The 13,565-nt window shown below is 35.5% G+C and overlaps 1 pseudogene; it reads right to left on the bottom strand.

The window, feature by feature from the left end:
* The window catches only part of LOC143680237 (trafficking protein particle complex subunit 13 pseudogene), a 117,012-nt pseudogene extending 103,873 nt beyond the window's left edge, over nt 1-13,139 (bottom strand).
* Nucleotides 13,140-13,565: the final 426 nt, after the last annotated feature.

Here is a 13,565-nt window from a genome sequence, read left to right as displayed (position 1 = left end):
AACCCCGGCAGATTAGACACCCTCATTTTTGACAATAAATAACCATCAGGGAGAATAAATGGGCAAATCACTTAATATATGTCAACATGTTCACAAAGACAGAATCAGATTTTGTTCCCATGGCACAGCTTTTAGCTTTATAATCTCACTGCAGATCGTATTCTATATTTTCTATTTTCTTGTTTCTAGCTATTTTGTTATTTATTATAAGAAACAACCCAGACAATGTTTAACAATTAAACTCTACGTGCCTAGTAGGCTTTCTATCGATGTATGGTGTACAAATGAATGGGTGACAGGCAACTTTTGAGTATTTTATTCATTCATGGAAAAAAGATGAAAATTTTTAAATTGCCTTTTGATATCCGAATTTTTGGTTTTCAAAATTGTCTCTTTTGATGGTTTTGTTATATTTCAGATTGTGTTTTTCTTGTGAGCTTACAGTATGTATAGACACAAATTTACACACAAAGATATATCACTTTATATTTGGGATAAAAATGTATTTAAAAAGAAACATAGTGATAAAAATATATCACTTTATATTTGGGATAAAAAAATTGCATTTAAAAAGATGGTGGCAGAGTGGTAGAGTTCTCGCCTGCCATGTTGGAGACCCAGGTTCGATTCCTGGTGACTGCCCATGCAGAAAAACAAAGAAAGAAAGAACTATAGACCCATAGGAAGTTCCAAAAGTAATACAGAGATTTCCTTATACTCTTTACCCAGCTTTCTCCAATGACAGTAACCTAAACAATTATAGTACAATATCAAAAACAAAAAATTGATATTGATATAGTATGTTAACATTGCTATAGGTTTTATTCATGTTTCAACAGTTTTTGCATGTACTCATGTGTTTGTATGTTTGTGTGTAGTTCTATGCAATTTTATTCCAAATATAAGAGTTGTCTAATCACCACCACCAAAAAGAGGCAGAAATATTGCCACCATGGAATTCATTTGGAATGGTTTTGATCTCATACTGTTTTAAAATATTGCTAGCTAGTCCATTCTTTTTTTTTAAACTTTTTTATTAATTAAAAATAATTAACAAACAAAACATTTAGATATCATCCCATTCTGCATATACAATCAGTAATTCTTAATATCATCACATAGTTGCATATTCATCATTTCTTAGTACATTTGCATCGATTTAGAAAAAGAAATAAAAAGACAACAGAAAAAGAAATAAAATGATAGTAGAGAAAAAAAAACTATACGTACCATACCCCTTACCCCTCGCTTTCATTTACCACTATTTCAAACTGAATTTAACATTCGTTCCCCCTATTAATTATTTTTAATCCATATGTTCTACTCTTCTGTTGATATAGTAGCTAAAAGGAGCATCAGACATAAGGTTTTCACATTTACAGAGACTCATTGTGAAAGCTATATCATTGCTTAAACATCATCAAGAAACATGGCTACTGGAACACAGCACTACATTTTCAGGCAATTCCCTCCAGCCTCTCCACTACATCTTGAACAACAAGGTGATATCTTTTAATGTGTAAGAATAACCTCCAGGATCACCTTTTGACTCTGTTTGGAATCTCTCGCCATTGACACTTTGTCTCATTTTACTCTTCCCCCTTTTGGTCGAGATTTCTCTCAATCCCTTGATGTTAATTCTCAACTCATTCTAGGGTTTTTCTCAGTCCTTTGATGCTGAGTCTCAGCTCATTCCAGGATCTTTGTCCCACATTGCAAGGAAGGTCCACACCCCTGGGAGTCATGTCCCACGCAGAGAGGGGGAGGGTGGTGAGACTGCTCATCATGTTGGCTGGAGAGAGAGGCCACATCTGAGCAACAAAAGAGGCTCTCTTGGGGGTGACTCTTAGGCCTAAATTTTAAGTAGACCTGACCTATCCTTTGTGGGGTTAAATTTCATGTGAAAAAACCCCAAGACTGGGGGCTCAGCCTATAGCTTTGGTTGTCCACACTGCTTGTGAGAATATCAGGAATTCAACTTGGGGAAGTTGAATTTCTCCCCACTCTCACCATTCCCTGAAGGGGACTTGCAAATACTTTTCCAGTCACTGATCAAATCATTCTGGGATTCATCGGGGGATCACTCTGGACAAACCAACAAAATCTCATGTGCTACCTGAGATTCCAAGTACTTATGACATTCAATCAAACTATCTACATGAGTTATATTAGGAAATGCTCTAGTCAAAATCTAAATTTTGTAACAAATAAACATTTTTTGCTTTAGTCTCACACATAAGTTGACATTTTAAAGTATTAATTATCATCTATTTTCAGCACCCTGCAGTAATGACATTCCTTTGTTCTTCCTCATGCCAAAACATTTTTAATATTTGTACATTGTACATTTCACTATTATTATACACTCTAGGCATTCCTAGATTATACCATCTCGATTTTTAATATCTATCTTTCTTTCTGATTTCATTTATGTCCCGAGCCCTCCTCCCTCTATCATTCTCACATGCAGTTTCATTCAGTGTTTTAACATAGTTACATTACAGTTAGGTAGTATTGTGCTGTTCATTTCTGAGTTTTTGTATCCAGTCCTGTTGCACAGTCTGTATCCCTTCAGCTCCAATTACACATTATCTTACCCTATTTCTATCTCCTGATCGTCTCTGTTGCCAATGACATATTCCAAGTTTATTCACTAATGTTGGCTCATATCAGTGAGACATACAGTATTTGTGCTTTAATTTTTTGCTGGTCTCACTCAGAATAAGGTTATCTAGGTCCATCCATGTTATTACATGCTTCATAACTTTATTCTGTCTTAGAGCTGCATAATATTCCATTGTATGTATATACCACAGTTTGTTGAGCCACTCCTCTGTTGATGGACATTTTGGCTGTTTCCATCTCCTTGCAATTGTAAATAATGCTGCTATAAACATTTGTGTGCAAGTGTCCATTTGTGTCTTTGCCCTTAAGTCCTCTGAGTAGATACCTAGCAATGGTATTGCTGGGTCATATGGCAATTCTATATTCAGCTTTTTGAGGAACCACCAAACTGCCTTCCACAGTGGTTGCACCATTTGACATTCCCACCAACAGTGAATAAGTGTGCCTCTTTCTCCACATCCTCTCCAGCACTTGTCATTTTCTGTTTTGTTGATAATGGCCATTCTGGTGGGTGTGAGATGATATCTCATTGTGGTTTTGATTTGCATTTCTCTAATGGTCAAGGATGTTGAGCATCTCTTCATGTGCCTTTTGGCCATTTGTATTTCCTCTTCTGAGAAGTGTCTGTTCAAGTCTTTTTCCCACTTTGTAATTGGATTGGCTGTCTTTTTATCATTGAGTTGAACAGTCTCTTTATAAGTTCTAGATACTAGACCGTTATCTGATATGTCATTTCCAAATATTGTCTCCCATTGTGTAGGCTGTCTTTCTACTTTCTTGATGAAGTTCTTTGATGCACAAAAGTGTTTAATTTTGAGGAGCTCCCATTTCTTTCTTTCTTTCTTCAGTGCTCTTGCTTTAGGTGTAAGGTCCATAAAACCGCCTCCTGTTATAAAATTTATAAGTTATCTCCCTACATTTTCTTCTAACTGTTTTGTGGTCTTAGACCTAATGTTTAGATCTTTGATCCATTTTGAGTCCACTTTTGTATAGTGTGTGACATACGGGTCCTCTTTCATTCTTTTGCATATAGATATCCAGTTTTCTAGGCACCATATATTGAAGAGACTGTTCTGTCCCAAATGACTTGGCTTGACTGCCTTACCAAAGATCAAATGTCCATAGATGAGAGGGTCTATATTTGAGCACTTTATTCGATTCCATTGGTCAATATATCTATCTTTATGCCAGTACCATGCTGTTTTGACCACTGTGGCTTCATAATATGCCTTAAAGTCAGGCAGCATAAGATCTACAGCTTCGTTTTTTTCCCTCAAGATATTTTTAGCAATTCGGGGCACCCTGCCCTTCTAGATAAATTTGCTTATTGGTTTCTCTATTTCTGAATAGTAAGTTGTTGGGATTTTGATTGGTAGTGCATTGAATCTGGAAATCAATTTAGGTAGAATTGACATCTTAACTATATTTAGTCTTCCAATCCATGAACATGGTATGCCCTTCCATCTATTTAGGTCTTCTGTGATTTTTTTTAACAGTTTCTTGTAGTTTTCTTTGTATAGGTCTTTTGTCTCTTCAGTTAAATTTTTCCTAAGTATTTTATACTTTTATTTGCAATTGTAAATGGAATTCATTTCTTGATTTTCCCCTCAGCTTGTTCATTGCTAGTGTATAGAAACACTACAGATTTTTGAATGTTGATCTTGTAACTTGCCACTTTGCTGTACTCGTTTATTAGCTCTAGTAGTTTTGCTGTGGATTTTTCCAGGTTTTTGACTTATAGTATCATATCATCTGCAAACAATGATAGTTTTACTTCTTCCTTTCCAATTTTGATGCCTTGTATTTGTTTTTCTTGCCTAATTGCTCTGGCTAGAACTTCCAACACGATGTTGAATAACAGTGGTGATAGTTGACTCCTTGTCTTTTTCCTGATCTTAGGGGGAACGTTTTCAATATTTCCCCATTGAGGATGATATTAGCTGTGGGTTTTTCATATATTCCCTTTATCATTTTAAGGAAGTTCCCTTGTATTCCTATCCTTTGAAGTGTTTTCAACAGGAAAGGGTATTGAATCTTGTCAAATGCCTTCTCTGCATCAATTGAGATGATCATGTGATTTTTCTGCTTTGATTTGTTGATATGATGTATTACATTAATTGATTTTCTTATGTTGAACCATCCTTGCATACCTGGGATGAATCCTACTTGGTCGTGATGTATAATTCTTTCAATGTGTTGCTGGATTGGATTTGCTAGAATTTTGTTGAGGATTTTTGCATCTATATTCATTAGAGAGATTGGTCTGTAGTTCTCTTTTTTTGTAATATCTTCGACAGGTTTTGGTATGAGGGTGATGTTGGCTTCATAGAATGAATTAGGTAGCTTTCCCTCCACTTCAATTTTTTGAAGTTTGAGCAGGGTCAGTGGTAATTCTTTCGGGAATGTTTGGTAGAATTCACATGTGAAGCCATCTGGCCCTGGACTTTTCTTTTTGGGAAGCTTTTTAATGACTGATTCAATTTCTTTACTTGTGATTGGTTTGTTGAGGTCATCTATTTCTTCTTGAGTCAAAGTTGGTTGTTCATGCCTTTCTAGGAAGTTGTCCATTTCATCTACATTGCTGTATTTATTAGCATAAAGTTGTTCATAGTATCCTTTTATTACCTCCTTTATTTCTGTGAGGTCAGTGTTTATGTCTTCTCTTCCATTTCTGATCTTATTTATTTGTGTCCTCTCTCTTCTTCTTTTTGTCAATCTTGCTAAGGGCCCATCAATCTTTTGATTTTCTCATAGAACCAACTTCTGGTCTTATTGATTTTCTCAATTGTTTTCATGTTCTCAATTTCATTTATTTCTGCTCTAATCTTTGTTATTTCTTTCCTTTTGCTTGTTTTGGGGTTAGTTTGCTGTTCTTTCTCCAGTTCTTCCAAGTGGATAGTTAATTCCTGAATTTTTGCCCTTTCTTCTTTTTTGATATAGGCATTTAGGGCAATAAATTTCCTTCTTAGCACTGCCTTTGCTGTGTCCCATAGGTTTTGATATGTTGTGTTTTCATTTTCATTCACCTTGAGTTATTTACTGATTTCTCTTGCAATTTCTTCCTTGACCCACTGGTTGTTTAAGAGTGTGTTGTTGAACCTCCACGTATTTGTGAATTTTCTGGTGCTCTGCCTATATTGATTTCCAACTTCATTCCTTTATGATCTGAGAAAGTGTTGTGTATGATTTCAATCTTTTTAAATTTGTTGAGACTTACTTTGTAACCCAGCATATTGTCTATCTTTGAGAATGATCCATGAGCTCCTGAGAAAAAGGTGTATCCTGCTGTTGTGGTGTGTAATGTGCTATAAATGTCTAAGTCTATCTCATTTATTGTAATATTCAAATTCTCTGTTTCTTTATTGATCATCTGTCTAGATGTTCTGTCCATTGATGAGAGTGGGGAATTGAAGTCTCCAACTATTATGGTAGATGTGTTTATTTCCCTTTTGAGTATTTGCAGTGTATGCCTCACATATTTTGGGGCATTCTGGTTTGGTGCAGAAATATTTATGATTGTTATGTCTGCTTGTTGAATTGCTCCTTTTATTAGTAGATAGTATCCTTCTTTGTCACTTTTAACTGTTTTACATTTGAAGTCTAATTTGTTGGATATTAGTATAGCTACTCTTCTTTTCTGGTTGTTATTTGCATGAAATCTCTTTTCCCAACCTTTCAGTTTCAACCTACGTTTATCTTTGGGTCTAAGATGTGTTTCCTGTAGACAGCATGTAGAAGGATCCTGTTTTTTAATCCATTCTGCCAGTCTATGTCTTTTGATTGGGGAATTCAGTCCATTGACATTTAGTGTTATTACTGTTTGGATAATATTTTTCTCTACCATTTTGGCTTTTGTATTATATATATCATATCTAATTTTCCTTCTTTCTACACTCTTCCCCACACTTTTCTCTTCTGTCTTTTCGTATCTTTCTCTAGTGCTCCCTTTAGTATTTCTTGCAAAGCTGGTTTTTTGGTCACAAATTCTCTCAGTGACTTTTTGTCTGAAAATGTTTTAATTTCTACCTCATTTTTGAAGGACAATTTTGCTGGATATAGGAGTCTTGGTTGGCAGTTTTTCTCTTTTAGTAATTTAAATATATCATCCCACTGTCTTCTTGCCTCCATGGTTTCTGCTGAGAAATCTACACATAGTCTTATTGGGTTTCCCTTGTATGTGATAGATTGTTTTTCTCTTGCTGCTTTCAAGATCCTCTCTTTCTCTTTGACCTCTGACATTCTGACTAGTAAGTGTCTTGGAGAACGTCTATTTGGATCTATTCTCTTTGGGGTGTGTTGCACTTCTTGGATCTGTAATTTTAGGTCTTTCATAAGAGTTGGGAAATTTTCAGTGATAATTTCTTCTATTAGTTTTTCTCCTCCTTTTCCCTTCTCTTCTCCTTCTGGGACACCTACAACACATATATTTGTGTGGTTCATATTGTCCTTGAGTTCCCTGATACCCTGTTCAAATTTTTCCATTCTTTTCCAGATATTTTCTGTTTCTTTTTGGAATTCAGATGTTCCAATCTCCAGTTCACTAATTCTAACCTCTGTCTCTTGAAATCTACCACTGTAGCTTTCCATTGGTTTTTTCATCTCTTCTACTGTATCTTTAATTCCCATAAGTTCTGTGATTTGTTTTTTCAGACTTTCCATTTCTTCTTTTTGTTCATTCCTTGCCTTCTTCATGTCCTCCCTCAATTCATTGATTTGGTTTTTGATGAGGTTTTCCATTTCTGTTCATATATTCAGAATTAGTTGTTTCAACTCCTGTATCTCATTTGTACTATTGGTTTGTTCCTTTGACTGGGCCATATCTTCAATTTTCCTGGTGTGATTTGTTATTTTTTGCTGGCATCTGGACATTTAATTACCTTAATTAGTTTATTCTGGAGATTGCTTTCAGCTATCTTACCTAGGGTTTTCTTGCTAGATGAGTTTGTTGCCTATCTGTTCTTTGACCTTCAGTTCAGCTTTTTCTGGGAATCTAGCTTAAGTTTTGTTTAACAGAGGGTAATTTTTCAGTTCTAGTTTTCTTGTTTCTTGTCCTGCTTGTAAGGTGCCTTTTCCCTCCCCACCCTTAGGAGGGTCTACATAGGTATTACAGACTTCAGCCAGGATTTCCCAGACTAAACCGGCCTCCTTTCGGGGGGAAGGAGTCACCTGCATCAGTTTTCCCTGAGGGTGAGACCCAGCAGGTTGAAAGACTTTCCTGTGAAGTCTCTGGGCTCTGTTTTTCTTATCCTGCCCAATATGTGGTGCTTATCTCTCTGTGGGTCCCACCAGCAAAAGATGTTGTGGCTCCTTTAACTTTGGAAGGCTCTCCCTGCTGGGGGCGTGGTGGAGACAGAGGAAAGGTTGTAGGCTCATTTTAATGACTTCAAATTGCCAAGCCCTGGGGTCTGAATTCCTTGAGAGAGGGATTCCACCTTAGTTGCATTTCACCCCTCCCCTGGGGAAGGCTCAGGTAGGAGACAGCCCTGAAAGCAGTCTGTTTCTGCCTATTCCTGGGGCAGTTGCAGCCCGAGCAGTCCCACCACTGAATCCAGAGACAGCTAGGCTTCTGCAGAAACAGCCACAAAAGCCTCCGTTTCATCCCCTTTCCCCTTTTTGGTTAGCCCAATAGGCAACCTCCGCCTTGACCTTGACCAGTTTCACCTGAGCTGGGGGCCTATTTTTGTAGTCAGAATGTTTATTAATGCCACAATTGGTGTTTGGTTAGACTCAGTCCCTGCTACTCTTAGAGTCTCTTTCTTTTCCCTCTGGGAAGCCGCCTTCCGGCTGCCATGGCTTGGGAAACTCACAGTTCCGGAGACTTGCAGCTGGTCCAGCTGGTCCAGACTGGGGTACACTGTGTGTCCGGTCACTATTGTGGTTCCAGGAGCTGTTCTGTACTGTTTCTGGTTATTTAGTAGTTGTTCTGGAGGACGAACTAAAATGCGCACATTACTAAGCCACCATCTTGGCCCCTCCTCCACTAGTCCATTCTTAATCTAAACTGACTTACTTCGATTTGCTGATACATTCAACTGGACTATAAATCTACCCACTAGAAATCAGGCTTTTCCATTTCCCCAGTGACTATCCCAATGTCTGGCATAAAAGTTTTTTTTTCATAAATAATGAATTTATTGAGTAGTGAATCTAGTGATATAATGGTCAAAGACAGTCATTTGTGAATTACCAAAAACTGAGTAATTTAATTTTGTCTGGCAATTTTAAAAGGGGTTATTATTTGGCTATTCACCTAACAGTCAGTGACAGGAGAAGCAAAGAATCAGCAACACACTTCAGTTTGCAAGATTCAAGTGCGATTTAGTTTCCATGGGGTCCTGAGAATCCCATGGGCTTCCAGTCATAGCAAGTCTGCAGTCTTCCTTGTTCATGTTGTTGCCATCTAGTTGTAGACTTTAGGGATTTCAGGGACTTGACAAATCAATTAATTGGCTGCTAAGTTTACAGATGAGAATGTGAACAGAAACTGTAATTGGTTTAATTCGAGTGAAATTATTGGTAGCAAAAGTGCTGGGATTGTTTGGAGCCCTAGAACCTTCTGAATATTGAAACCTTCATACCACAAACTGTCTCCATTGAAGAATACTCTGCCAGTAGAATAACCAAAAAAACAATAAACAAAAACACTCAGCAGCAACAACAACAAAAACCAGTCCTGCCTCATAATTTGAATATGTAGTGATGCTCCTTTAGAAGATTCATATCATTGGTGACTTGACCTTCACCTCAGAGTTTTAAAAAGCTGTTGGGCTCCAGATTCAGGAGATCTGGTATTAAGTCCAAACTCTAATAATTATTGATTATGTGATTTCAGGCAATTCATGCAATTAGTCTTTCTAATTTTTCATTAGTAATAGGGGGATAAGATCAGTGATTGTGAATCACACAACATCACTTCAAACTTCAAATAAAATTGTAAGTCAGAAGTGATGTACCATAGTAATTATTATTCTCACATCTTAAATGCTATAGCTCAGTCCAAACTGAATTTATAAATACACTCAATATTTAATTCTGATCCAGTTTGATATTACTCCAATGATCTATTTATTTTCTACTGAGAATAAATATTTACCAAAATCGAAACAGTATATTTTCAAATATATCTAAATAAGTGAAACTTTGACCATTCATAGATCCTTTTAAAAATACATCATTTTGTTTTCTTCTTTATTTCTTATTTTAATCCTGCAGGGTTTTCCTTCTGTCCCAGCTTGCTATTTTTCAAGACAACACTGTAGATGATAAACAGCTTGACCTGTGACATCCTACAACATAATTTTTAGTTAGCATTAGGCAGTTTTTATAGCAAAAACAAACCTTTGAAATCTATTAAAAAGGATATTTTCAGTTTTGTTTCAAAAATTGTTTCCTACAACTTGGAAGATGTATGCTCTTTGCTTTTTATCATAAAATTATTGAAATATACTAGAATTCACACATAATTACAAGTGGATGAAAATCATCACTTTCTTTTTATAGCTTCATTTATTTGTTATTGCTTCAATTACACTTAAGAAATAATCAGGAAACACTGCAGCAACATACAGTTCCACATAACAATCCTACTAAGTCAAAAGAATATTGTAATTTAACATATAATTTTCTATCTTGTACTACATTGGTAGAAATGTTACAACATTCTCTGGTCCAATGTAGAGCTAAAACATCATTTAACATAATTAGAACTATTCTCTAAATTGCCTTATTTAGATTAGGCATTAGTCAAATATGACACAAATTTTACTGAAAATTCGTGGTAAAATGTTTGGTTTATTTTGGCAGCAGACTTAAGTTTATAACCAAGTTTCACTGAGGCTAATATTAAAATTAGTTTCCAATTCATTGGTGAATTCTTTGACAAGGAATAATTAAAGGAATGTGAACAGAGGTTCAAATGTTGGTTTGGAGAGGAAAACCTGCATATGATTAAAATGTGGCTAAGATCATCCATGGAGGGGCCCATCTATATCAGAGCTCTATCACTTAGAGCCCTAGGGGCCAATACACATAAGTTTTGTTAAACTTTGTGGCAGAAAATTACTAAGAAAAATAAATGAATGCATGTAATTTAAGTATCGGTTTAAAACATGGTGCTTGGTAACTGCATTTATTATGTAAGCCGAACAACCTCTCTAACTCATATGATCAGTATTTATATCTGAATTTTTCCAAAGATGATAGCTATATGACTAGAGTGAATTGGTAAGAAGGAGTCAGCCATGGAAAGAGACCAGAGAAGAGGATTTCAGGTATAAAATCCCTGAGGTAGAAACTATTTTATCATACAAAATGAAGAGAAATCCATTCTGTAAAATCTCTTGGTCTTGCAAAATAAAAAAGGAAGAAGGCAAAGTTAAGGATTCATTAAAAAATTATTAAGCATCTATTATGTTAGGAATTGTCCTAGTTTGGAACAAATAAGTGTATTTGTGATGTTCTCCTAGCCTGTGTGCATTTTATCCAAAGGAATAGTCACCTAAGCATACTAGTATAATATATTAACAGACTTCAAAATATAAGTGTGAAAAAATGACCATGTAGCACAAATTGTGCAGTGTTAAATTTTGCCATTCATTCTGGGGGAGATTGAACCTGGAGTCAAAATTTTAACATAAGGTGGTATGCTGGGTTGCAATAATACAGTTTTGAGAAGGCCTGGGATACAAAATGTGCAAAGGCAAGTAGATGTGAGGGCACCTTATACAGTTGATGGAACAATCTCTAGTGTGCAATAGATGTTGAGAATGTGCCATTAGAAGGAGAGACTTACCTGACATTCATCCAATGTTTTGGATGTTTTCACATTTTTTCATCTACTGTCCATTGAGTTCATTTATATTTTTATAGTTCAATTAATATTGCATTTTCATTTACATTTAACTTCTAGCCATTTAATGACAAAAATACATACTCATTTACAAAAATGTGACTAAATATGTTTTATCACTTATTTAGTCAATAAAATTAGCAATTTGGATTAGAGGGATTGATATTGTTGTGTCGCATCACATTTTTTATTTACTGCCCTTAAAATACTCCAGTAAAATGCAAACTAGTACTTTTCAATATAGTCATAGTTATAATTGCTTCTAGCTAAGCATACTTTGATTGATGCAGATGTAAAAATCTAATTTAATATGAATTTTCCATGGATCTTAATTAATACATTAACTATTGCCTAGGGTTGTGTTAATATTTTATATTGGAAAAAGAATTTTTTATAACTGAAAAGTTAAATCTTAGTTTCCTCAAAATAGGAATATTCCACATAATCTGAGAGTAAATTTCAGGTACATAGATTCTTGGGGAGTACACTTTACAGCCAACCAACTCAACTGGAATCTTCATGTATCTTAACAGAAATTAAATTCTGCAAAAATTCATTAAAATTCAATGACTCTGTAGTACATACTGCAGGGCTCCACTTTTGTATTCTTATGACTTTTCAATGTGTTTCATTGGTTTTGAAGTACCAGTACCTGCCTCTGTGTACTTTGTCCACCATTACTTCCTCCATATCCTCCTTTCTCTACTCTTCTCAAATCATTTTGTTTTAAATTTGTGTCATTAGACTAAAATATTCAGTGTCTTTCCTTATTGCTGACATTTCCAGACTCCCAAATAAATTAAAATTCTTATTTTCTGTTTACTTCACCAAATCTCTGCTTTGATAATTCTTGACAATTTTAATATTGATATATATAACTTTTTCATAACTCAGGTCTCTCAACTCCTTAACATTTTCTCTTCCAATATCTTTTCCTCCATTTTACACACTGCCACTCCTTTTCATGACAGCACCTTAGATCTCCTCCCATTACTGACAAATTACAACCTTTCCATTATAAGCATTACAAGACCCTAAGTCTTCAACTAGCACCCCCTTTATTTCTAATCCCCCTTTTTAGTCTCACAATCCCAACAATCCTTCCACTCCTCTAGAAAGTGAAGATCATTAATCTAAATTGATGGTTTGCTATTGTTTTCATACACTCATCTTTCTTTTAATTAACTTTGATTCTATTTTTCATCATTGTAACCATAATTTTGCACACCATGTCGGTTCAGGTCCTCCAAGAAGCAGATGAGAAGAACGGATTAGATGTACAAGTGATGTATTGGGTGAAATGCATTTGAAGGGTGAAGGGAAAGGGAGCAGGAGTAAACTATTGTCTCACTATTTATTTTCCATTTCTCCCAACTGATCTTTGTTTTCTTTTTCCATTTTTATGCCTATCAGTATTCTGTTGACCATGCAAGAAAGACTATTGGCAGTTCTCCAAAATATTCTCTCTGTTCAGTTTTGTCCTCTCTTGTGTTCTGTGCTGCAATCTCTATTTGCCTTCGTGTCCCTAGACTCTCACCTCACTCTCTTCAATTGCAAGCAATCTGGTGGATTCTGCCTCATTTCCCATTTTGCATGCTGCAGCCTGGAAACTCTTTCCAGGCACTATAATTGGGCCATCATAGGGCTCACCTTGTTGATTTCCCATTTCTCAGATATCACTCCCATCCTCACTCAGAATCTTGAAAAATTTTTTTCACATTTTTTTTGGTTGGTTCAAGAAGAAAGTTAAATTTACTCTCTATTGTTCCTTCTTGACTGGAATTAGAAGCTCACCCAGAAAATGCTATAATTTTACATAACCCTTATTTATTCCTGCCTACCCTCTTTCTCTCAGGTCCAGATACTGTTTCTTTGTTAAAATTTTGGGAAGAAGGCAAAATATAAAAAGACATTAGTTAATTTGTGCGATGCTATGATTTGCTAAAGGGAATGATTTGCTTTAATGATATATTTTCAAATACAGATTCATTCTCCATTCGAAACAGCCACCTTATTGTTCAAATATCCAAAAGTTCATCTAACTTAAAGTCTCAATAAATTTTAAAACTGAATCTTTTTTTTTCTTAAAGTG

This window comes from Tamandua tetradactyla, chromosome 4 (genome assembly GCF_023851605.1).
Source record: "Tamandua tetradactyla isolate mTamTet1 chromosome 4, mTamTet1.pri, whole genome shotgun sequence".
NCBI classification, from domain to species: domain Eukaryota; kingdom Metazoa; phylum Chordata; class Mammalia; order Pilosa; family Myrmecophagidae; genus Tamandua; species Tamandua tetradactyla.
This window is presented reverse-complemented; position numbering and strand designations above follow the sequence as displayed.